The sequence below is a fragment of the Pygocentrus nattereri genome, chromosome 8 (genome assembly GCF_015220715.1).
Source record: "Pygocentrus nattereri isolate fPygNat1 chromosome 8, fPygNat1.pri, whole genome shotgun sequence".
In the NCBI taxonomy this organism is placed as follows: domain Eukaryota; kingdom Metazoa; phylum Chordata; class Actinopteri; order Characiformes; family Serrasalmidae; genus Pygocentrus; species Pygocentrus nattereri.
Window position 1 is genome coordinate 32,897,315 of NC_051218.1, and position 23,734 is coordinate 32,921,048.

A 23,734-nucleotide genomic window follows, 5' to 3' on the forward strand; every position below is an offset into this window, starting at 1 on the left:
GAGACAATCATATAGGAAGGGTTTTTATTATGCAAGCTGTACATATACCACGCATACACAAACCAAGCTATTTTTTTGTTGTTTATTTGTTTGGTTTTTTTGTTATGTTATTGTTTTAATTTTGGTCTGCTCATGTTTGCGCTCAATGTTTAGGGCAATGGGTCAGTTTGACACTGTTTACAGGGGACAAATTACAGAGCTGTTCAAGGCTTGCCAAAACCTTAAATGCACAGTAGATGTGTCTATATACATGTATATATGGGAAAAACATAATTCATCCATACTGGACATGATAATCTGTCTAATTGAGCCACAGATGCAGTGGCAATATATGAAGGTAATTGAATATGCACTCTGGAGGCTTTATTCACGCACGCACATGCATGTTGAACATGCGCCATGCAACCCGTGTGTACTCATCTGTGAGTTGAACTGATTTTATAGCTGCAGACACCTCCGTTTCCGTTCCATTTTTGGCATCATGTGATTTGTTTTACTTTTTCTAATCTAATTTCATTAATTATTCATTATACACTGTATGTTGCAGTCTAATAATTGTATATAATTCTTTTTTTATATAATTAAGAGCAAGTTCTATTTCAATAAAAAGTTCAAATTCAAATTTGTTTGTGAATTTGTGGATTTGAATGTAAGATATTTTGGGACATGAATGCTTAAGGTACAGTATTCCGTTTTTCATATATTTGTCCATATCTTCTTCATCTTTTCCTTTTTTTTTAGCTTTTTTGTTCTCATTGGCTTTTCATTGGCTTTCCTATATTATTTCACAAGCAAACTGTCTTGCTGCTCTAACATGCATAAAATATGATCCTTTATCATGACTTATTTAACATATCACACACTTGTACTGCAGTAACTGGCATGATTTCAAAGCCAGCAAATTATTAACAGAAGAAAAAACACACAGAGACTTTGCACTCCTCACACAGTTCAGCCCAGTTACGGGCAGCGATATATGCTACCGGCTCAACGTCCTACTTACAATAAAACAGTGGTAATGCATGAAGCATGAAGTCTGCTTTGTGCATTGAACTTTTTTCTTGCTCCTCTAGATCCTCTGCTGAATCTGTAGAGTCAGTCTAGTCAATTCATCTAATTACTCATTCTGAGATTGTTGTAAGACCATTTTAATATTGATTAACTCATTTAAAGACGTTTAATTTCATTTTTAGGTCATTTTATTTAGATAGATTCTGTCGACAAATCATTTGGCTTGTTTAAAGCAATTTCTTAAACATGAAAAAATATCTGACAGTGCAATCAAAAGATTTCACTAGATACAGTGAAGAAAAAAAGTAAACAAAAAGTTTTACTGTGACAGAGAAAATATGTATCAGTGATGTAATTATTAACAGTCACTAACAAACTATTAGGCTATTAGTTGTCATGCCTGTTTTTATGAAGAGTTGTCATACACACAGTACTGTGCAAAAGTTTGAATAAATTAATAAACTTTCATATCTGGTCAGTAGGTGTTTATTTGCCTACTAAAATAAATACAAGTAACCACAAAAGTAAATATGCACACAATTTTACATTTTTTTTCTGTTAACCATTTCAACCATTTCAACCATTTCTCAAAGAAGCCCAAAATTAGCTTGCAAGATTTCAGCTACCTTTTGAGAAAAATAGTTATTTTACAATGTTTTTGTGTTTATTAGCATCGATTTCAGTATGTTATGGTAGTTTGGCAGACAAAAGCACACTTATTGATGTAATAAGTGGTTATAAATAATGTACTTAGGAAAGAATTTTGCACAGTACGCTATATTAAGAAAACTACACAATTTACGGGACTCTTACAATTAAAGGACATAAACAGCAAGAGGTTTATTCACTCATTACAAAATCAGAGGAAACTGAGTGGTGTGTATAGACTGTGAGTGTGTGTGTGTGTTTAGTACTCTTGTTTTTGGTGAATGCTGTAAAAGCTGTTTTTTATGTGATTTAATCGGCTGCTTGTGCGCCAGCAGCAAATCAGGCTTTTAAACAAATCACACAAGAACACACACACACACACACACACTCAGTGACGCACAAACACACTCGTTCTCTCTCTCTGTCTCTCTCTCTCTGTCTCTCTCTCCCCCCTTTGACCGAATCCTTTGAAATTCCAGCAGCGTTTTCTCTTCTTAAGAGCCGCTGATTCTGCCCTGTGCTTGCGCCGTCGCCATGGAAACGGGATGACCGGTGGTGTGTGTGTGTGTGTGCTGAGTCACAGGCTGCCAGGGTGCAGGTGGGGATGGACACTTGGGTGCGGGGTGGGGGGGGGGTTATAGGGAGAAAGAATAAAGAGTGAGAGAGAGAGAGAGAGAGAGAGAGAGAGAAGGGGAAAAGAATAGGTGGTTATTACAAAGAGAAAGAAAGATAGCAGACTGTGTACTTCTATCTTTGTATTCATTTATTCACATAAATGTGTGGTTCTCTCTGTGCTGAGTAGAAATGGTGCTGTACCTTAAGCCCATCATGACCCTCTATAAAGCTCTGCTGCTGAAACAGATCAGAGACGGGGGTCCTGCAGTAATAAACATATACTGTTTAACACACTTAGTGTGTGAGTGTGTGTGTGTATGTGTGTCTCATATGCATTTATTTTGTGTAAGTTGTAGCCTTTAGAACAGAGGTCTTTTATTAAAATTCAATAAGGTCCAGTCAAAGAAAATTTCCTCAAGCAAAGGTCCTGAACATCATGTCTAACTTGCAGTATGACTCAGTGCCAAATACTGTAAACTAAAGTAGGCTAGTAGTTATATCAACATCTTACATAGTCAACATATGAATGTCAAATAAAGTACAATTCAGTTATATTTCAACAACGTTTATTGTCAGTCTCACTGGAGTCTCAGGGCTCAACGTAATGCACAGATCTGATTGGCTGAGTAGCGTCACGTGATGTTTACAATGTATGCGATTGGTCTATGAGTCTCCCCAGCCGCTAAAGTGTTATTGTATGTGCTAGAAAAGTTACACCGATTAAAATAGGACCACATAGTCGAAATTAAATGATGCTCCATAGTTTATCAGTTAGAGAGAGAGAGTTAAGTATATATAAAAATGTACAGTGCAAAACATTTTACTCCATTTATTACTCCAAAACATTCTCCATCTATGACTAAGTCACGCTGTGATGTAGGTGGTCACTGTATCTCACTTCAGTGTAAAAGTATGCAGAATGATTCAGATCTTACCTCACATACACCACTTTAGAAGGCAGAGTTTACCCTGAAGTTTCAGCTTATCTGCTCTGAACAAACCAAACTGTACGATGGTTTTTGTTTGGCAGGCGGAGGGTTAACGTTGAAGCTGCAGCCTCCAGCTGTGCTAATGGATTTGTGCTTTTCTGAGTATTCACAAATGAGAACTCCTCCACTTCTACCAGCTTTAGCATTTTACTTTAGAGCGAAAGAAGCAGAGAAGAACAGAGCTGTACAGACTTTAGCTGCTGTGGTGATAGACGCTGCTGCATGGACTAAGAAGTTCCTCAGCAGTGCTATAAAACATCAGCTGCTAGTTCTACACTTGTCATTCATTCATTCATATACTAAGCTGTTTATCCTCCTGGGTTGATGGGAGGGGAGGGGTGCTGGAGCCTGTCCCAGCAGCTTTGTTCTTCTAGTTAAGTTATTATTTTTATGAAAAAAGACTTTTACTTGCAGTCATTTACAGACGTAACAGTACTTTTACTAAAGGATGAGTTTAGGACACTATACACACTGGAAATTACAGAAAAATTCGTAGCTGTTACTGAACAATTCAAAGTAATTATTGAGTAATTCATAGTGGACATTGAAAAAAAGTAATAGTAGCTACTGAATAATTCATAGTAGCTATTAAATAATTCAAAGTAGAAAAAATACTAAATAAATCCTGAGATATATTGATTAATAGTACCTGCTGAATAATTCATGTTGTGGTTATTGAATACAGTTACTGAATAATGCATAACAGTTACTGAATAATTCCTAGTGGTTGCTGAATAATGTATAGTAGATACTGAATAATTCATATTAGTTACTGAGTAATTAACAACATATACTGGATAAGTAATAGTAGTAACTGAATAATTCATAATAGTTATTAAATAATTCATAGTTGTTACTAAAAAAATCATAGTAGATACTGAATATTCATAATAGTTGCTGAGTAATTCATAGTAGATGCTGAATAATTCCTAGTGCTTATTGAATAAAGTTACTGAATATTGCATAGCAGTTATTGAATAATACATATTGCTTACTAGATCATTCACAGTAGATGCTGAATAATTCATAGTAGTTAATGAATAATTCATAGTTGCTTTAAATAATTCATAGTGGTTACTGAATATTAAATGTAATTGAAGGAGTTAAACAGGATAATTTAAGGTGAAAGGAAAGATAAGCAGCCTGGCTCTGGTGAAGATTCTAACCTGAAGAATGAGAGAGAGAGAGAGAGAGAGAGAGAGATGCAAAGGAAGAGCATTAGAGCATTGATGAAGATGCTGTGCACGGGCAGAAAATAATTAACTAATCCTGCATAAAACTTCTGCAGTGAACAAGATATCATGCTCTCTCTCTCTCTCTCTCTCTCTCTCTCTCTCTCTCTCTCTCTCTCTCTCTCTCTCTTTCTCTCTTTCTGTTCACTGCCTTTCATTGATGTTGGTTGACACTAATTCATCTAATGGTTGGCTCTCTCCCTCTTCCCCACCCCTTTCTCTCTCTTCCTCTCTCTCTTCATCTCTCTCTTCTCCTCTCTCCCTCTCCCTCTCTCTCTCTCTCTTTATCTCTCTCTCTTCTCCTCCCTCTCTCTCTCTCTCTCTCTCTCTCTCACTCCCCCTCTCTCTCTGCATGGTGCAATGAAGGCGGTGTGACTGTAATCGTACAGAAGAGTGCGTGAGAGTCTATTCTTTGCGCTGCAGAGTCAATTATGGAAATCATTTTTTGTGCTGTAGCGGCGGTCCAGCTTTGGCAGATGACACATGCTTCTTGGTGGCATCTTTATCTCGGCGGTCCATCCACCTTTCCCTCCCTTAAATAAGCGAATGAGAGGCTTCCTCTGGTTAAAGCTTCATCGGGCATAAAGACTCGCCAGCAATTTACACCCCGTGACTCATCAGCGGAGACGGAGCGAGGGAGGAGAAGAGAACGAGAGCAAAATCGTTTCAAAGCAACTCTGAAGGAATAACAAGTAACCGGCCTGCCGCTGAATTATTCATGTGTTGTCATTGACAATGCGGGCCTAATTAAAATAAAATGCAGCTAATTTTATGAGGCAGAATGATAGTAACGAGCTTTCCTCCCTCCATCTCCCTCCCTCCTTTTCTCACCCTCCTTTCCCTCTTTCACTTTTTCTTTTTTTGCCCTTCTTTTTACAACCTTGTCTTCCCTTCTTTTACTCACATTTCTTTTTTCTCCATTCTTTACTTTTCTCCAGTTCTCTTCTTCTCTTGCCTTTGCCTTTTCTGCCTTTCTTCACTCTCCTTTTCTTTTCCCCCTCCACTTCCTATATTCCTTTCTTTTCTTCCATTTTTCCTCTTCTTTTCTCACCCTCCTTTCTTTTCTTCACTTTTTCTTGTTTTACCCTTTTTACACTTTTTCTTTTTCTAACCTTGTTTTCCCTTCTTTTATTTACATTTCTCTTTTCTGCATTCTTTACTCCCCTCCCTTCTTTTTTGGCTTTTTTCTCCATTCTTTACTTTTCTGCCTTCTCGTCCATGTCATCTTTCGTCTTTCGTTCATTCCATTCTTCCATTCTTTCCTCCTCCTTTTTCTTTCCCTTTTCCCTTCCATCTTCTTTTCTCTTCTTTTATCTCCCATTTCTTCCCTTCCTTTCTTCTTTTCTACACTCTTTCCTTATCTTCCCTTTATTCCTCCACTTCTTCTATTCTCTTCTTTTCTTACATTTCTCTTCTTTTCTTACCCTCCTTTCCTTCCTTCACTCTTTCTGTTCCCTGTTTTATCCTTTTTACAGTCTTGTTTCCTTTTCTTTTACATTTCTTTCTTTTCCTCCATTTTTTCTCTTCTTCCCATCTTCCCTTTCTGTCCTTCTTTTCTTACATTAGTTTTTTATTCTATTTTCTTCACTTTCATCTCTTGATTTCTGCCCTTTTTCCCTTCCATCTTTCTTTCCCTTCTTTTCTCTCTCATTTCTTCCCTTCTTCTCTTTCCTTCTTCTCTTCACTCTCCTACTATAGTCTCCCCTTCCTTCCTCTTCTTTGTTTTCCCCTTCTTTTCTTCTATTTTACTTTTTTTCTCTCTTAATTTCTTCTCCTTTTTCCTTTCATCTCCTTCTTCTATTCTTAATGGTGTATAATGTAGATGATAAAGGTGTTTGTGCAGGTAGTTGTTTGTGTGTGTGTGTGTGTGTGAGACTAAATCACTGACGCTGTTTGACTCTGAGTCATTTAAAGCTTCCTGTGATGATGATGGTGACCCTTGCCCTTCCGCTGGGTCACTGTCTGGGTTCAGAACTGCTGTTAATAAACAGGCTGTAAATCTCTGACAGTGAGGCGATTTGAATCGATTACGCCTCTTTCGTAAATGATCCACTGAATCATATAAGCTTACATTTCACCAGGATTTGATTCAGTCATTTTACTGTGATTCAGAATCGGATTGAAACAGTGTGTGAAATAACCCCTGAGATTCAGGCGGGTGCCATGTTGGCTGGCTACTCCAGCATTGGCTAGCTGCTAACTCACTCGCCATTCGCCTTCTGGAAATGCTCTTTCGTCTTTTTCTTTTCTTTTTTTTGTGATCAACATTCTGTTGCATTTTACATCAGGGATCAGAGGAGGTAGAGGGGTGACATACATTATTAGGAATGTACACAGAGGAAATTTCTGACATAAACAAACAACCAGACAATAAACACGGCATACTTCAATTGGAAAAAGTCTTGAATACTATCATTTAAATCATCCCAAGCATTAATTGTTTTCCCTTATTAAGCAACAAGATTCCGTTTCATTTCACATTCCATTCAAACTATATTTCAAAAACCAGATATCCAGAATTTCATACATTGTCCAAAGCTATTAGATCATTTTTCTGGTAGCTGTAAAATCCACCATTTTCAAGAATCTAAGAAAAAGGTTTTGAGCCTTATATATATATATATATATATATATATAAAGGAATGTTCTGTTCTAGTGTGGTAAGGCACTCTTCCTCACATTAACTGAGATCTTACTCATCTCCTCTTCTGTCTTCAGTTTGAGAAATGAGTAATAATTCATGGTTTACCTCAAACTCTTGCGAAATGTGCTGCAGCACACTGTAAATTTTTTCAGAGGAAACCCAGCCATAGTTAAAGTTGTTAGGCTTTAATAGGCCAGTCTGCTGCAGCGCCACCCTGAGGCAGAGCAGTGCTGCAGCTCTCATTAGTTAAGAATAATAAAGACAGAAGCTGATTGTGGGTGAAGCAGCTAAGCAACAAACTTTAACTCAATTTGTATTTGAGTGTCTGTTTTTCATTAATGGACAATGTAACATCATAATAAGCTTATTTTCACGGAATTTTGATTCTGAGAAATCAAACCCAAAAGGAGCCCCTGATTTTAAATGTTTTCGGGACCAATTTGATTTTCTGTTTCGAAGAAAGAGTAGCAGTAACACACACACACACACACACAGAGGGATGTTTTTCTGTCTGTAATTCTGCAGATTCCTGAGAGTACAGATCACTCAGCACTAAGAAATAACAACTCTGAGTGTTTGTGTGTGTGTGTGTGTGTGTGTGTGTGTGTGTGTGTGTGTGAGTAGTACCATACGGTGGGGACATTCAGGAGAAATCAAACTTTGTTCTTCAAACCAGCTCACAAGATATCAACTATTTTTGTTAAACAATAAGAAAATCTTCTTACTCTTTCTTCTTTGATGTTTGTTTACATTTATTCTAATAAGAATAAAATAATTGCGGCTGACTTAATAACTTGTTTAGGTGCTGTTTGCACAGTACTGTATACTACCGTGCATAGTTTGGGATTGATTGCCATTAATAATCTCATTTTCTTACAAACATATAAAATACATGTATGTGTACATATTACGGTCAATATTTCTAATTGGGCAAATTTAAAAGTATTAAAAAATAAATGTATAATTAGCTGTAATTATTTGCTTTTTTGGCCTTGAGTTTTAATTACCTCTTATGATATGATAGCATTTCATTGCTGTCGAAAATAAAACTGTATCTCATAAAGACTAACTTTAGAGGAGAAGGAAAACGTTCTTAAAATTGAATGTAGAAGTTATTCAGAAGCATTTCTACTGGACTGTTCATGATGACATTTTGGCACAACGTTAAGAGCAGCTGTTTCAAATTGTGTCAAAAATGGAACCCAAAATTTGCATGCTTAAAGGTTATTTGCATCATAAAATGGTTCTTGATTGATGAAGGGTGTTTTGTATATGTTAACAATATTAGACCCTTTTTTGATATGATATACAGAACCATATACGTAGTTAATCGAGGTATGATCATTTACATTGTTTGTACCTTGATGAGTGAAACGTGTACCTGCACAGAACCTTTATTTCTAACAGTGTAACTGGTGACTAATAAGTTATTATCATCATAAATTCCTGCTACCTGCAGGCCTAAATCATCAATTCTCCATCATTTCGAAGAACCATCTTTTTTTTTGCAAAAGATGGAGTAAGAAAATTGGAAATTTACATTTACATATTAATACAGTAAACACGATTATATATCGCTGTTGTAGGAACTAAACCTCATATCTCCAGAATGGTAACTTTACAGAAGAAGGAAAAAACCTACTTTACTTTTAATGTAAGTCAATGGAAGCAAATTTTTCCTAAATCATTTTGGAAAGTTTATTTTGGTCCATTCTTTGTAAAATTTACATACAAGAAGTTTTAAAACCATGTCAGAAACTGAAAAATGGATATACAAGGTTTTCTTCTGACAACAGTGGTGTATGGTTTTATAATGTGGGGCATATAAAAGCCCACGTCTCCGCAAAGTATTAAAACAGTGTATGTGTGTGTTTCTGAGTGCCCCTGTCAGTACCTGTCTCATTACAGCTCTCTCTCTGGCTCTCCTATCAAGGTCAGATGCATTATCTCACTGAGCTCCATTACCTCTTAGGCCGATCTAATCAGCAGCATTAACAAAGTTTAGTGTCGAAGTTTGGAGCAGCTGCTAGCAGCTCTCGAAGCATTTTAGTCTTTATTTAGTCCATATTTCTAGGTAACAGTGAGTCATGCAGTGTCAGAAACCACATAATCAAGTCTATTGGACACTAGTGAGCAGCTCCATGTGCTTTGAGGAGAGAGTGAGATGATTTAGGCTCACAGGTAGCAAAAATGTATGATGCTAATAACGTGTTAGCTACATTAGCCTCATAGCTCCAGTTGTTAGAAATAAAGATTCGGTGCAGGTGCAGTTCTAATTCATCAAGGTAAAACAATGTAAATGTGACCTCAAAGGTACAACAGTGGTTTGAAGGTCCAGTTGTGAACCTTACATAGGTTGTTTTCCAGGTGAAAAGTTCACATTTCTACCTTTTTTCATAACCGAACGTTTTAAAACAGAGTAATAAAGTAAAAGGCCTGGAGATGAGACAGGGTGTGTGGAGTCAGTACAACTTAGAAAACATCATTTCAATGGATTATGATACAATTATGTTCCCTGACTAAAGGCACTGAGATTGTACCCTTGCGGGGTACAAGAGAGGTACGGCCCCAGTGACAGTTAAGTACCTTTATTTCTGAGACTTTAGTGCTGAACAATTGAACACATTTATATCTAATTTGAAGTTGTGAGAACTGCAATTTTAATGATACACAATTATACTCAAGATGATACTTCGATTATTTAGTAAAGACAATGCTTCTGTATAGAACACCCAAAAAGCACTTTGCATGCTTTAGTGGTTCTTTGCATGGTTCTTCAGTTTGGAGAATGTAATGTATATAGCCCTATATATTACCTTTTCCAGAAAAGGGTTCTGTATAGAACCAAAAAGGGTTCTTCTATGTTTACAAGCTTGACATTGTAACAATAGCATACTTTTTTGGTGCCTTAAAGAACGATATACACTCTCTCCAGTCTGAAGAACCATTTCACCATGCAAAGAACTATTTAAGCATGCGATTGGTTCTTTAGGTGTTCACAGTTGTATATGGAACATTGTTGTCAGTAAAGTTTCCTTGAAGAACTGTCTTTTTTTATAACTGTATCCTATGTCACCAATGTTGTTTTAAGTTGTAATTGTGGAAAATGAACCTAGCATGTAAACTGGTAGACCAGCACACTAGTTTAAATGATATGAAATAGGTACTTTTAACCTTCGTGTGGTGTTGATTTTCTCATTACTCAGTGGTCTGGTGGACCCACTATGTTATTGTTTTTTTTTTTTGTAAATTAATACAGCCATAACAATGTATGTAAAAATACTAAAAGTTTACAATATCAAAAGTGGCCAGTGTGGGGTTCTCCATTAGCAGTTGTAGCCAGTCAGCAACCTGTCCATGTTGTCCACCCTCACACACACACACACACACACACACACACACACACACACACACACACACACACACACACACACACACTAACAGCAGGCCATGCAGGAGGAGAACAAAGTGACGGAACACAGCACCTCCACACTTTTACTCAGCCAGCACCACATGTTTAATATGAATGTGTAGGGGGTGAACAGAGTGAAGTCACTGAAAATGTGTTATTTCACATGTTCTTTACAAAAAAATGAGCAAAAACCAAAGAATCTGGGGTTAAAATGATAGTAAATTGCGCACTTTTTTCTTTCTTAAACATTGAAAAAGACCGGAAAACCACACAAGGGTTAAATGGTATTTCAATAATGAACATAAAAATCTTAACTAGATATTTTCTCCAAATCATTAAGCCTCATAGCTCCACTGCAGAAAAAATTAAGCAAACTCAATTAGACATCAAACATGTCTTGGCTGATTGTCTAAATTTGTGGTACAATGGGACACTGGGTACTATTTTTTTGCCGAACTATCACTTTAATGCTATGATTAGCGGTCAGCCTGTTAGCCTGTTAGCCTTCCTGATTGTATTTGAGTAAATAGCGATGTGTAGCACAGAGTTAAACTCCCAGTGGAGCTTTTAGGCACAAACACCATCATCCAACATCCTTCACCTGCAATACATTCTCTCTCTCTCTCTCTCTCTCTCTCTCTCTCTCTCACTCACTCATTCTCTCTCACTCTCTCTCTCAGTCACTGTAACCCTGTGGGCTGTGTGTGTGTGTGTGTGTGTGTGTGTGTGTGTGTACTCCAACTGCACCACTCGTCTCTTCCCTGGAGGCCGATCCACACACTCTGCTATTGTCATCCAGCATCTGCTGAAATTACGGCTGACTGTCCACACACACAAACATACACACGTTTTGGTGTTTCTATACTTGTGAGGACTTTTGTTGACTTCTGTATCACTTTAGTGCAGCAGTACTACTTAAACTTAAATCTAAAATCAACCTCAGTAATCAAAAAGCAGTCTGTCTGCTTTTTTTTTTAGTCCAGCCCAAAAAATAGGTTCCTTTGTGAGGAAAACAGCATGTTTCTTGTGAGGACCAGCAAATGTCCTCACTTGTACACAACTCATGTATTTCTGTCATTATGAGGAATGTCAGTCCTGGAAAAGTGGTAAAGACAAGTCAACATACATACACTAAGATGCCCCAGTGTCCGTCTTTATAAGCTTTAACAGTGATTGAACACACACACGCACACAAACACACACACACACACTGCACTAATGGCTGGTCCAATATAAACAGAACAATATACTGTGATTATAAATAAATAAATTGCAATTACAATCTGCCTTTGATTTAAAACAGGGGGAGAATAAGCAAGTTTGTAATGACTAACTGCAGAGTAATTGGAATAAAACAGGCAGGATTCCTCTCTACACGCCCCTCAAAAAATAAATAAATAAATAAATTACTCAAATGTGAAGAAATCATGCCAAAATAGAGGGCAAAACAATTTGTAAATTTTGCCCCCATTGTAAGGAATCTTGAAAAGTGAACAAAGAATGAAAAAAAAAAAAAAAAACAGACCAATCAACAAAAACAGACCAAAGCTAGAAGAAATCAAACAATGAGAATACTGACCTATAACATATAAACAAATGCACAAAAATGTGTGATAATCCAGAAAAAGGGTAACTTCCCTCCAAAGTAGCCAAAGATTGGATCAAAAATAGCAAGAAGATTCCCACACCCCTTCCCAACAAAATGGACAAATCAATGGCCATGCTAAAGAAAACTGATTTTCTGATATAATATTAAAGGATTCATTATTGTTTGATTAATTTATTCATATTTCTTGAATCATGTAAAGAGCTCAATTCATGAAACTTGCCTGGAGCTCTGATTGGTCAGGATGCTCACAACACATGACAGACTATTTATTGATACTTTCTCATTTGCATATTACAGCCTTCTGTGGTATCAGCTCTTCTGTGGCCAAATATTTTGCGATTATGATTAACAAACGATTCACTGTGCAGCTCTTCTGCTGAGAATGCAAAACAGGCTCATAAACATGGACGAGAAGCTTCAGCTCTGTACACGACTCAGTTCAGCTGGATTATTATGATCTACATCAGCACTGTGCACTGTACTGTACACGCTTTCTCTCTCTCTCTCTCTCTCTCTCTCTCTCTCTCTCTCTCTCTCTCTCTCTCTCTCCTGAGGATGGGGTGTGGGGGTCAGTTGGGGTGGTTCACTTCTTATTTGATGTTCTTCCCTGGACAAGCAGATAAATCAGAAAATCTGTAACACAATGTCACATACAAATAACTCTCACACGCACACACACACACACACACACACACACACACACGCAAACACACGTGCGCACACACACACACACACACACACACACACGCAAACACACGTGCACACACACACACACACACACACACACACACACACACACACAAAATCGTCTCTCTGACAGGCCAAATACTTTGAGACACTCCACATCTGCCTCTTGCTGTGCTGATACATACTTTCACACTCTCATTACAAACAGAAACGGGTCTGAGACGGCTCTGTGTTTGTCTGTATTTGTCACTGTGTGGGTTCCAAACATGAACTTTGTTTACTTGTAGGGACATTTGGACATTTGAACACCATGTGAACTCCCAGCTCCCCACCCCCCAAAAAATAGTGTAATGTCAGACATGTTTAAAGTTTCATTAGTATATCTGTGTGATATAAGCAGTGCTGTTTGGGCTAAAATAATTTCTGCTTATACATAAAAAATAAACTTTACATTTTAATTTGATTGCTGAGGTTAAGATCGGGTTAGCTTTTAGCATTTGGCAACACTCATACACACACACCAAGACACATATTTAATATTTGTACTGTAATATCGGTGCTTACATTTTGCATTTTACTTGTTTGGACACTGCAGGCTTCATGCAGTTTCTGAAACCATTTATTGAAAAAAAAAATTAAATACGAGTGACAATTTATGTACTGTGCTAAAACTGTACTCAATCCAAAGTAGAAATATGAACCCAAGAATATCCCTTGTGAAAATCAGAACCTGGCAAGATTCTCCAGTATATAAAAACTGGAGGTTCCACAAAAAAAACAAACAATTTTGTTGTGGGCAGTTTTATTTACACTGATATAATTCTGGTTGGCTATTTTAATAAAAACAGTAAATTAAAATGTGGTCACTAAACATTTTAGTGAATTTTGCCCTTTATCTTGAATCAAGTCAAATCAAAACAAGTTTTATTGGTCACATGCAGAACTATACACAGTATAACGTGCAGGGAAATGCTTATATGACTGTCTGATACCATCAAAAACAGGATATGCAACAGGAAAATATTATAAGAGAATGTAAAAAAGGAAGGAAGAATAGACAAGAGACCATCATAACTTTTCTTCAGGTCACTGTTTAAGTGGACAGCTAAAAAGTGGACAGTTAAAATTATCCCTGAAATGTTAAACTAGTGTGAAGACAAACAAAATAAATATATTTATAAAACAGCCACTTGCCTTTGTAGATATGGCATGAGTATTTTGATTGTCTAAATTAATTATTTATTTGTTTCCATTTTGGAAGTATAACTAAGGTTAATCTACATTTTGACTCAGTGATAGGGGGCAGTCGTGGGCTAAAGGTTAGGGAACTAGCCCTGTGACCAAAAGGTTGCTGGTTCGATCCCCTTGGTGACTGAAGTGCCCTTGAGCAAGGCACCTAACCCCCATCTGTTATCCAGGCACTGTGGATAGGGCTGCCTACTGCTCCATGCTCACTGCCCCCTAATGTGTGTCTGTGTGTTTGCTGGTGTGTATGTATATGGGTGTTTCACTGCATGGACGGCTTAAATGCGGAGGTTTAATTCCACAGTGTGCAAACACAGTTGGCTGATGGTTCTGAATTTGAATTCATAACGCTTGAGCAAAACACACACCTTCCAAAATAATATTTAATTAAAAGTAATTATACTAACCAATACAATAACAAATACAATTGTAAAGGTAATAAACAATATCACTCATTTTTATTGCCCATTTATGTATACAGTGTTACTCTAGTCCCCACTAAAATACCCCACTAAGATACATTTACAAGACTGTGTGTGTGTGTGTGTGTGTGACAGAATGCAGACAGTAATTAAAGACGGGCAGCCAAGCGTGCCCTGTGCCACACACACCAACACAGCCAAGATGGTGGAAGATGTCTTGGCATGCGTCAGATGGAAGGGGTAATCAGCAGTGAAGGAACAGGCTAAGAACAGATGTTAGCTAACGTTACACACACACACACGCACACACACACATACACACACACACGCACACACACACACACACACACGCACACACACACACACACACACTCGGCTATATGTACATTAGGGGGACATAAACAGATAAAAGATTCTCCACTGTGATGTAAATTCACACTCCAGTGAATTCCCTTCTTGTTAGCTGTGACCTGCCTGCATGGAAATGGCCCTGAATGACCTTTGACCTGCACCTGGGCATGCTGCAGGTGTCTCTTGTGACTGTGCCAGGCTGCCAGGGCATGCTGCTTCACTGACCTGCACAACAACCAAACCACTTGCAGTATGTGTGTGTGTGTGTGTGTCTGTCTGTCTGTCTGTCTGTCTGTCTGTCTATCTATCTATCTATCTATCTATCTATCTATCTATCTAAATTGCAGTATTTGGGTAAAGTTAGGGTTAGGATTAGGGCCAGAGTTAGGGTTTGGTTGTGGGTAAGGCTGGGTAAAGTTAGGGTTAGGATTAGGGCCAGAGTTAGGGTTTGGTTGTGGGTAAGGCTGGGTAAAGTTAGGGTTAGGATTAGGGCCAGAGTTAGGGTTTGGTTGTGGGTAAGGCTGGGTAAAGTTAGGGTTAGGATTAGGGCCAGAGTTAGGGTTTGGTTGTGGGTAAGACTCGGTAAGGTCAGGTTTGCGTAATGGAAATAACACATTAACAATACATCTACTTAATGAAAGTAATGTATCAACAGAACATCTACAATATATTTACTTCAGTGCATTCAGATGATTCACTACTGCTACTCCACTAATATGTTGTTGATGTGTTACTGATAATCTATTTATTTATCTGGAGTTTATCTGGAGTTGGATTAGGATTAGGGTTTGGTTGTGGGTAAGGCTGGGTAAAGTTCCAGAGTTACTTATTTATCTGGAGTTTAATGATCATCTACAAATGACCATTTCAAATAAAGTGTTAGTTGATTTGATTTGATATTTAAAGATTATTTGAAACATCTCAGTGTTGAATGGTTCTCTGAACAGTGAAATCATTCGTCAGAATGATAGAGGATGTGTTGTATAAGGTTCTATATAGCACCAAAAGGGTTCTACTGTCATTACAACTTAACATTGTAGCTATAGCAGAACCCTTTTTGATGCTATACATATAGTACCATATACAACACATTCTACGTCAGTCTGAAGAAACAATTCACCATGCAGAAAACCATTCAACTATGCAAAGAGTTGTTTTAAGTGTTCATGGTTCTATATACAACCACTGTGTTTACATAAGAACCCTTGAAGAACCATCTTTTTTAAGAGTGTAGATATAATCAATGTCTGCTTTAGCTAATCAATACTTAATTATGTTAAATAAGGAGCTGCTGGTTATGGGATTTCATAAATCATTGTGATGCTGAAGGCATCCAGAAGAAATCTGGAACCAAAGTTTGTTCTTCAAACCAGTTGGCAAGAACTATTTGTTTAAAATACAAAGTTTTTCGTACTTTTTAATGTTCATTTGCATTTCATCTAATGATAGATGGTGATTTTAGAAGCAAAATCACACTGATTGACAAAATAAATCATACTAAACAATGTGCTCAAGTGCTTTTGCACAATCCTGTATTTATTACTACATGTGTTTAAATCTTTCCACACAGTCAGTGTCAGAGATACACTTTGCTCTTTGTGGTTTAACCTGTTACAAAAGTGACACTAAAAACTGTTGTTAATTAACACATCATTTTTTATAGTGTACACATCTAAGGTTAGATTTTACAAGCTGTCAGGTTATTTATGAGCATGTGCTTAATCCCTCTTAATTCCACTTAAGCTCTGACTGGCATATGCCAGTTTTGTGTGCCAGCCCCCGCCCCACACCCCCCATGGCATGATTTGGCAGGCCATTTGGGCCGGGCTATATTTATCTGGAACCTGCTCAGGTGTAATGCTGTGTAATGCTCAGGCAGCAGAGGCTGGTTGATATATCGTTCAGCTGAGAAAATCGTTTGATATTCAGGTTCTTCAGATATATCAATATTTTTGAATTTAGGAAGTACACAATTGTACTCATTTGTACACATTTATGGTTAATTCAAAATGTTAATAATGGCCCTAATGTAGAGAAGGAAGAGAAAGTGGAGGAACAAGAATGTTGGACATGAAGGAGAAAAAGTGAGAGACAGAGGGGGTGTGGTAAGATAGGGAGAGAGAGAGAGAGAGAGAGAGAGAGAGAGAGAGAGAGAGAGAGAGAGAGTAAGAGATGCTGTGATGAGTGAAAGAGAACAGAGGTGGAAAGTGAATGAACACAAAAGGGAAGTATCTCACTCATCCATCGATCCCTTCGTCTATCAGTCAATCTTTAGCAGCCCCTGTGGGGTCCGGGACTGCCGTAGGCAGAACACAGTGTAGAAACGGATCTGTAATCCATACCATGTGTGTGTTGTGGAGGTGAGACTGTGTGGTAGGACTGAGGCAAACTGTGAGAGAGTGTTACTCTATGTGAAGGAAGTCCTAAAGGAGAAGGGGCGGAGCTGAGTGTTACTGTGTAAGGTCGAGTGTTTTTGTGTTGGGCCAAATGTTATTGTGTTGGTTGGGTTAAGTATAACTGTGTAAGGCTGTGTATAATTACGTTTTATGACTTCTTAGGTTATGACTTTATTAGGTTTTATTGTGTTGGGTTGAGTATGATTGTGTTGGGCAGATTGTTACTGTGTTGGGTGGGCTAAATATAACAGTGCTAGGTTGAGTGAAAATGGGTTGAGAATTGAGAATAGTGCTGGATTCAGTAAGATTGTGTTGGGTTGTGTATAACTGCATTGGGTTTAGTTTAATTATGTGGAAATGAGTGTTACTGTGTTGAGCAGGTATTAAGTGTAACTGCGTTGGGTGGTGTATAAATGTGTTAAATTGAATATAATTGTGTTCGGATGAGTTTGTATTTGGATGAGTGTTGCTGTTTTGAGTATAACTGTGCTGAGTGTTATTGTGTTGGGATGAGTAATGATGTTTTTGGGTTAAATATAATTATGTTGGATTGAGTGTTACTGCTTTGGGATGAGTATACTTGTTCTGGGTATAATTCTGTTGTGGGGGGTATGAGTGGATTGAGTGCCATTCTGTGGGGTTGGGTTTTATTATGCTGAGTTGTGTATGATTGTATTGGGTTCAGTATTACTCTATTGGGTTGAGTATTTCTGTGTTAGGTTGAGTATTACTGGGATGAGTATAGTTTTTGAGTTGGGTTTAAGTGTGTTATGTTGAGTGTGGGTGTGTTAGGTTTAGTGTTATTGGGTTGGGTTCAGTGTTATTGTGTTGAGTTGGGTATGATTGTGTTGAATTGAGTGTGAGTGTGTGTGATGTTGAATTGTGTGTTGGGTTGAGTGTGAGTGTTTGGGTGTGTGTTTGTGTGGTGTTGATTGTGAAGGCTGTGATGGATGTGTGCAATAGATGTGTGGTGCGTTTGTACAGATAAAGCATATGCAGTGTGGATGAATGATCATTGCAGTTGTCTTTTAAATCATTTAAATGTATGATGTTCAGTCACACAGCTGTGATGTGTGTAGCCAGCCACAAATAAACCAGTGCGTGCGTGTGTGCACTGTGTTCTGTGTGCGCATGCCCTTGTGTGTGGTACACATTGTGTGTATATCTGCGTGAATGAGAGTGCATTACACCGAGTGTGTGTGTCCATCTGTTAAATATCAGCGGCTCCCATCACTCCTGCTGACCACAACTCACACACACACCAGACATACATACATGTGTGTGTCCTGACTTTGTCTGAAATAAATAAATAAACAAATAAACAACATTATTATTACAGATGGGTCCTTTCATTACACAATTTGAAAATAGTAGCTACCATTTACATTGTGTGATTGTTAGTATACACACACACACACACACACACACACACACATATATATATATATATATATATATATATATATATACATGTATGTATGTATGCATGTATGTATGATACTGTCTAAAACCCTGAAGTGTGTGTGCGTGTGTGTGTGTGTGTGTGTGTGTGTGTGTGTGTGTGTGTGTGCACATCAGATATGCATTGAAAATTCTCCAGACCTGCTTGAGTCAGATTTGAATTGATTTGAGGCTTTTGGACATTGCGGTGTCTCTCACCACATCAGAGGAAGTTTGCTATGGGATCGATCTGCTGTTGGGCCGGAGCTCACGTAGCCAATTTTAGCGTCTGAATTGCAGCAAAATCTCACCGATACCCTCTTCACAGGAGTTTGTGCTGAGGGCTCATGCTAGATTGGAAGACTGTGCTTCGGTATTTAACCCTGCTCGGCCCTCTGAGGTGTTTACTATCTGAAACGCTTCTCCTTACGCTCTAATTTCTCTGACTCGTAGTTTTGCTGAAACAGGCAGGGAGAATGTGGAAAGTGCAGATTCTAAACTTGTAACTGCACACGATATTATGGTTTGTAAAGATGAGGAGATATTAGGATTTGAATTTTGTGTTACTGTTGTCTGCACCCTTATTTACAGAAAGAGTAACAATCCTTTACAATTTATTTTGTTTTTGTCGTTACATAACTACATTTCAATTGTGGTAACACTTTAGTACAGGGGGATGTTATATGCTTTTGTTTGCATGTTTTGTTACACAAATATTAGCTACATTTTGTAGTTTTGTGTATCGCTGTTGTCAGAAGAAAACCTCGTATCTCCAAAATGAAAACTTTAAAGGAAAAGGAAAAAACCTACTTTACTTTTAATGTATGTCAGTGGAACCAGAATTTTTTTTCCCAGTCATTTTGGACCATTCGTTCCATTCTTCATTAAATTTACACACAATTTAAAGGGCTACAGGCATTTTCAAATTATGCCAAAATTGGTTCATTTATCTTCTTTCACATCTGGTGTTTACCTACTTCTCAAAAAATGTGTACAGCCTCCCTAAGAACTCCATCCTGCTTCTTTTTACTTTTGAAAAAGTCTGTAATGAAGCCAAGTTACTGTTTTATAAAGTAGGGAGCAGCTGATTAATTAGCAGTTACTTGCTTGATAAGGCATTTTAATACCATCTCGTACTGACGTGGGATCAGCAGAACATCAAAACCACAGTGAGGACTCTAGATTTCTATATTCTCAGGGTTCCTTTGTAAAGACTGTGGCTCTAAATAGTAAAAAAAATGCATATTGAAATTGTTCTTCAGATTTATGGAGAATGTGTTGAGTATGGTTCTATGTTGAACCTTTTTAAAAATGGCTCTTCTGTTGTATACAAGCTTGACATCAATACAATAGCAGAACCCTTTTTAGTTTTATGAAGAACCATTAAAGGAAGTCTAATTTCACCATGCGAAACACGCAAGCATGCAAATGGTTCTTTGAGTGTTTATAGTTCTAGAAAGAACTATTGTCTTCACTGAAGAACCCTGAAGAGCCATCTTTTTAAAGAGTGTACCATTTTGGAGATATGAGATTTTGCAATGGTACACTACAGCACAAGCCCAAAAAAGGTTCTGCTATTGTTACGATGTCAAGCTTGCAACAGTACAAGAAGCTTTTTGGTGCCATACAGAGCCATTAAAAAAAAAAAAACTTATATGAAACCATATACAACATCTGAAGACCCATGATTAAAGGGTTCTTTGCAGATTGATGGAGAATGTGCTGTAGATTTTACCTTGCAAAGAAACATTTAAGCATGCAAATGTTCATGGTTCATAGAAGCATTGCTTTTTTCTAAAGAACCCTTGAAGAACCATCTTTTTTGAGAGTTTGTGAGTTAAGCAGATCAGCAGCTGAACATTTTTGCCTATGACTCTGATCTGACGGCGATACTGAGAATAATCTGCTGAGAAGGAAACCGAGCTGGTCTTTTTGCCGCATCGTTCTCAATACAGAAGCAGCCCTGTGTGAAGAACTTGTGAGGTTCCTGAGGGTATCTGCATGGTGCCATGTGTGTCAGCGTGCCAAACTGAACTGCTGCTGAATAATGGAGTTATGAGAGGGGAAAGGACAAGCGGAGTGCATACTCTCTCTGAGCCGTGGTCAGTCTGACCAGGAAAGCCTCCATACACACGTAGCTATCTCTACTCTCTCTCTTTATTTAATATTGCCACCGCGTGCCTCACCTTGAGCTTCCTCTGCTCGGCTGAGATAACACAATCTCACCGAAGGGAAATAAATAAATAAAAGAAGAAGAAGAAAAAGAGGAGAGAGAAGGAAGAGAAGAGAAAGAAAGAGAGAGAGACTCATAAGAGATTATTTACTGAGCGTGCTCTCCAGCCTCTCCGCAATTATTATCAAAAATCATTAGGTGGCAGGACGAGTTTAGTTGTGCCTTTTTTCATTCTTCTCTTTCCTTTCTTCTCCTTTTACCACAGACATCCTTGTGTAACGTTGATGGTTCGCTGATGAATAGTTCTGACACTTCTCCCCTTTCTTCTCCTTCTTTTCTTTTCTCTCTCACTCGCTTTGAAAGCTACAGGCTGCTTGCATATGCACGCAGCGATGTCTCAGTCAGGCCTTAGTGGGACGGTGTAATCTATTCTGCACAGAGAGAGAGTGAGAGAGAAAGAGAGAGAGAGAGAGAGAGAGAGAGAGAGATGGTGAGGAATTCAGGGTGTCTCTGAGCTGTCTGTCTGCTGGTTTTCCGCCCCACCTGCCTTTGCGTCACGCAGACTCTCAGCCTCAAGGTTACGCTGCACTTGAAGCTGCAGCCGAGAACACTCTAGGCCTTCATTACCTCCAGCGTTCAAAACGAGCGATACTAAACTCCGCTGGCCACGCTTACCCACAATGCACTGCATGAGCAACCAGAGCTTTTTTACGCTTCAGAGGAAGCTGTCATTGAGCAGTACAGCATGAGTGGAAGTTTGTTATTGTACATAATATCACGGCTGTGATTGGGACGCAGGTATGAGCTGAAGTCAAGTACAGTTGATTAACACAGCTGTAAACACTGTTTGTGAGTTCAGACCATATCTTCAACATGGTGGTGGTAGTATGTGAGAAGAGGGATGAAGGGGGATAACTTTGAGATCTTGGGCAGCTTCTGCCTGTATCTAGAAAGTGAAAACCCCCTCATAGCTGTAGCAGGACTAAGATTGGGTGCTGGTGGGGATTGCAAACACTTTGTCACAGAAACAGATGTGAATTTATAGGGTGTTAGATTGGCAGAAGGAGGCGTTACAGTCATGTTTCACCCAAACCTCAGTTATAACATGACTACAGTAAATGCAGCTTCTACTACATTGAATCCAGGTGTGTAAAAAGGGTTCATTCATTGCCACTAATGGCAAAAAGGTTTGAGCGGACTCTATTTCGACTCGGAAGTACATTGAAGGTGGCCCTCTTTCACAGTATAAATAGCTCTAATAAGAAAGAGGCATAACATTACAATAAAATATATAATTGAAAGAAGTGTATAGTAAGTTAAAGAACAAACTAAGATAATAAGCAATAAGAAAACTAAAAACTTTAAAATGAAAATGTTTAATAAAATTGTAAAATAAAAATGAACAGTAAGAAATTCATATCAGATACAATTTACACATATAAACAGTGGCAGGCTGAGTGGAGGTGGTTTAACATGATCAAGCAACACCAGCAAGTGAAGCTTCAGAGTTTATGTAGTGAATTCCAGTTCGCTGGAGCACCGCAGCTAAAAGTGAATGTTCCCTGTTCAGTGAAAACTCTCAGAATCTCTCAGATCCAGTCGTTAATGCAGGTCTAATAAGCACCATTATTCACTGCTGCCAGCTAGTTAGCACACACTCGTTTGAGGTTCCACACTGGCAGGACCTTTTACAGAGCCTCAGGCAACCGTTTTGAAAAGGATCGTTCTCTGAGGAACTTAAGATGGCTTGATGGAATCAAGTCAGGTAGTTAGAAGTTCCTGCAACAACTTGTAGACTTTAATGGGGCAGTCAAGTAACTTTATTAAACAGGAAGGTTTTAAGGCACCTAAAATGTACCCAACCAGATATTTGAGGCACCAAGCATTAGGACAGTGTTAGCCAATAATCACCAGTATGTTTCTGCTCTTGGGATAGTATAGTATCCTGTCCTTTGTATTTTTTAGTTTGATTGCATGGTAAGGTGATAGGCTGCCTAATGTATTTTAATGTTTGTGCCACTTAGAAGCCCAAATTCAGTCAATTCCACATCCAAGTCATCATCAGTCTCATGAACACAAGTCTATGTCAAGTCTCCAGTCTGAAATAAGCAAGTCATGAAAATTATGACTCAAGTCAAGGACTCCAATGCTGCATCAAAATGAAGGTCATGGTTCTTAAACTTTAGGGCTTTTGGAGAAAACAGGTCAGACCATTACAACTCACAAGTCTCTCTCTCTCTCTCCTTTAATCTTTCAGCATTAGGTGGGCCAGAGGGCTAAATGTGTGTCATAGTCTTAATCACTGGTCTGTTTATTCCTCTCAGACGGACATGTGCCAAACAGGACAGAGAGAGAGAGAGAGAGAGAGAGAGAGAGAGAGAGAGAGAGACTGTGAAGGAGAGAGACTGAAAGGAAGAAAGAAGTAGTGGGTCAGTGGCCTTGACGCTGGGCAGAAGATTAAGTACACAAATAAACTCTTTAGCTGTGGGCTGGACCAACATGTAGAGCAGAAGATTTACTCCGCCTTAATCCAGCTGCAGATTAAACCAAACAGATCAACAAACCCACCTTCAGTTCATACACTCAGCAAACGGTGAGTTAGAATCTTTATTCCAGAAGAACAAGATGTACAATGATTTATTTCTTGGTTTTGGTGCCAGTCAAAATTCCAAATAGGCCTAAATGCCTGGCTGCTTTGCCAAAGTCTAAAATGAGGCCACAGGTTGTGAGTGAACTGAAATAAACATTTAAAAGTTCAACAACACAGTATAACTTTATGGATAAAAGTACAGTGAATAGTATACACATTTGTGTTATGGATTCATTGTATACAGTCAGTGTACAGTCAGTGTCAGAGTAA

The 23,734-nt window shown here is 38.3% G+C and overlaps 1 protein-coding gene across 5 annotated transcripts in view; it reads left to right on the plus strand.

The window, feature by feature from the left end:
* Positions 1-23,734, plus strand: part of pcdh1b (protocadherin 1b) — a 230,873-nt gene that overhangs the window by 25,100 nt on the left and 182,039 nt on the right. The window lies entirely within an intron of this gene.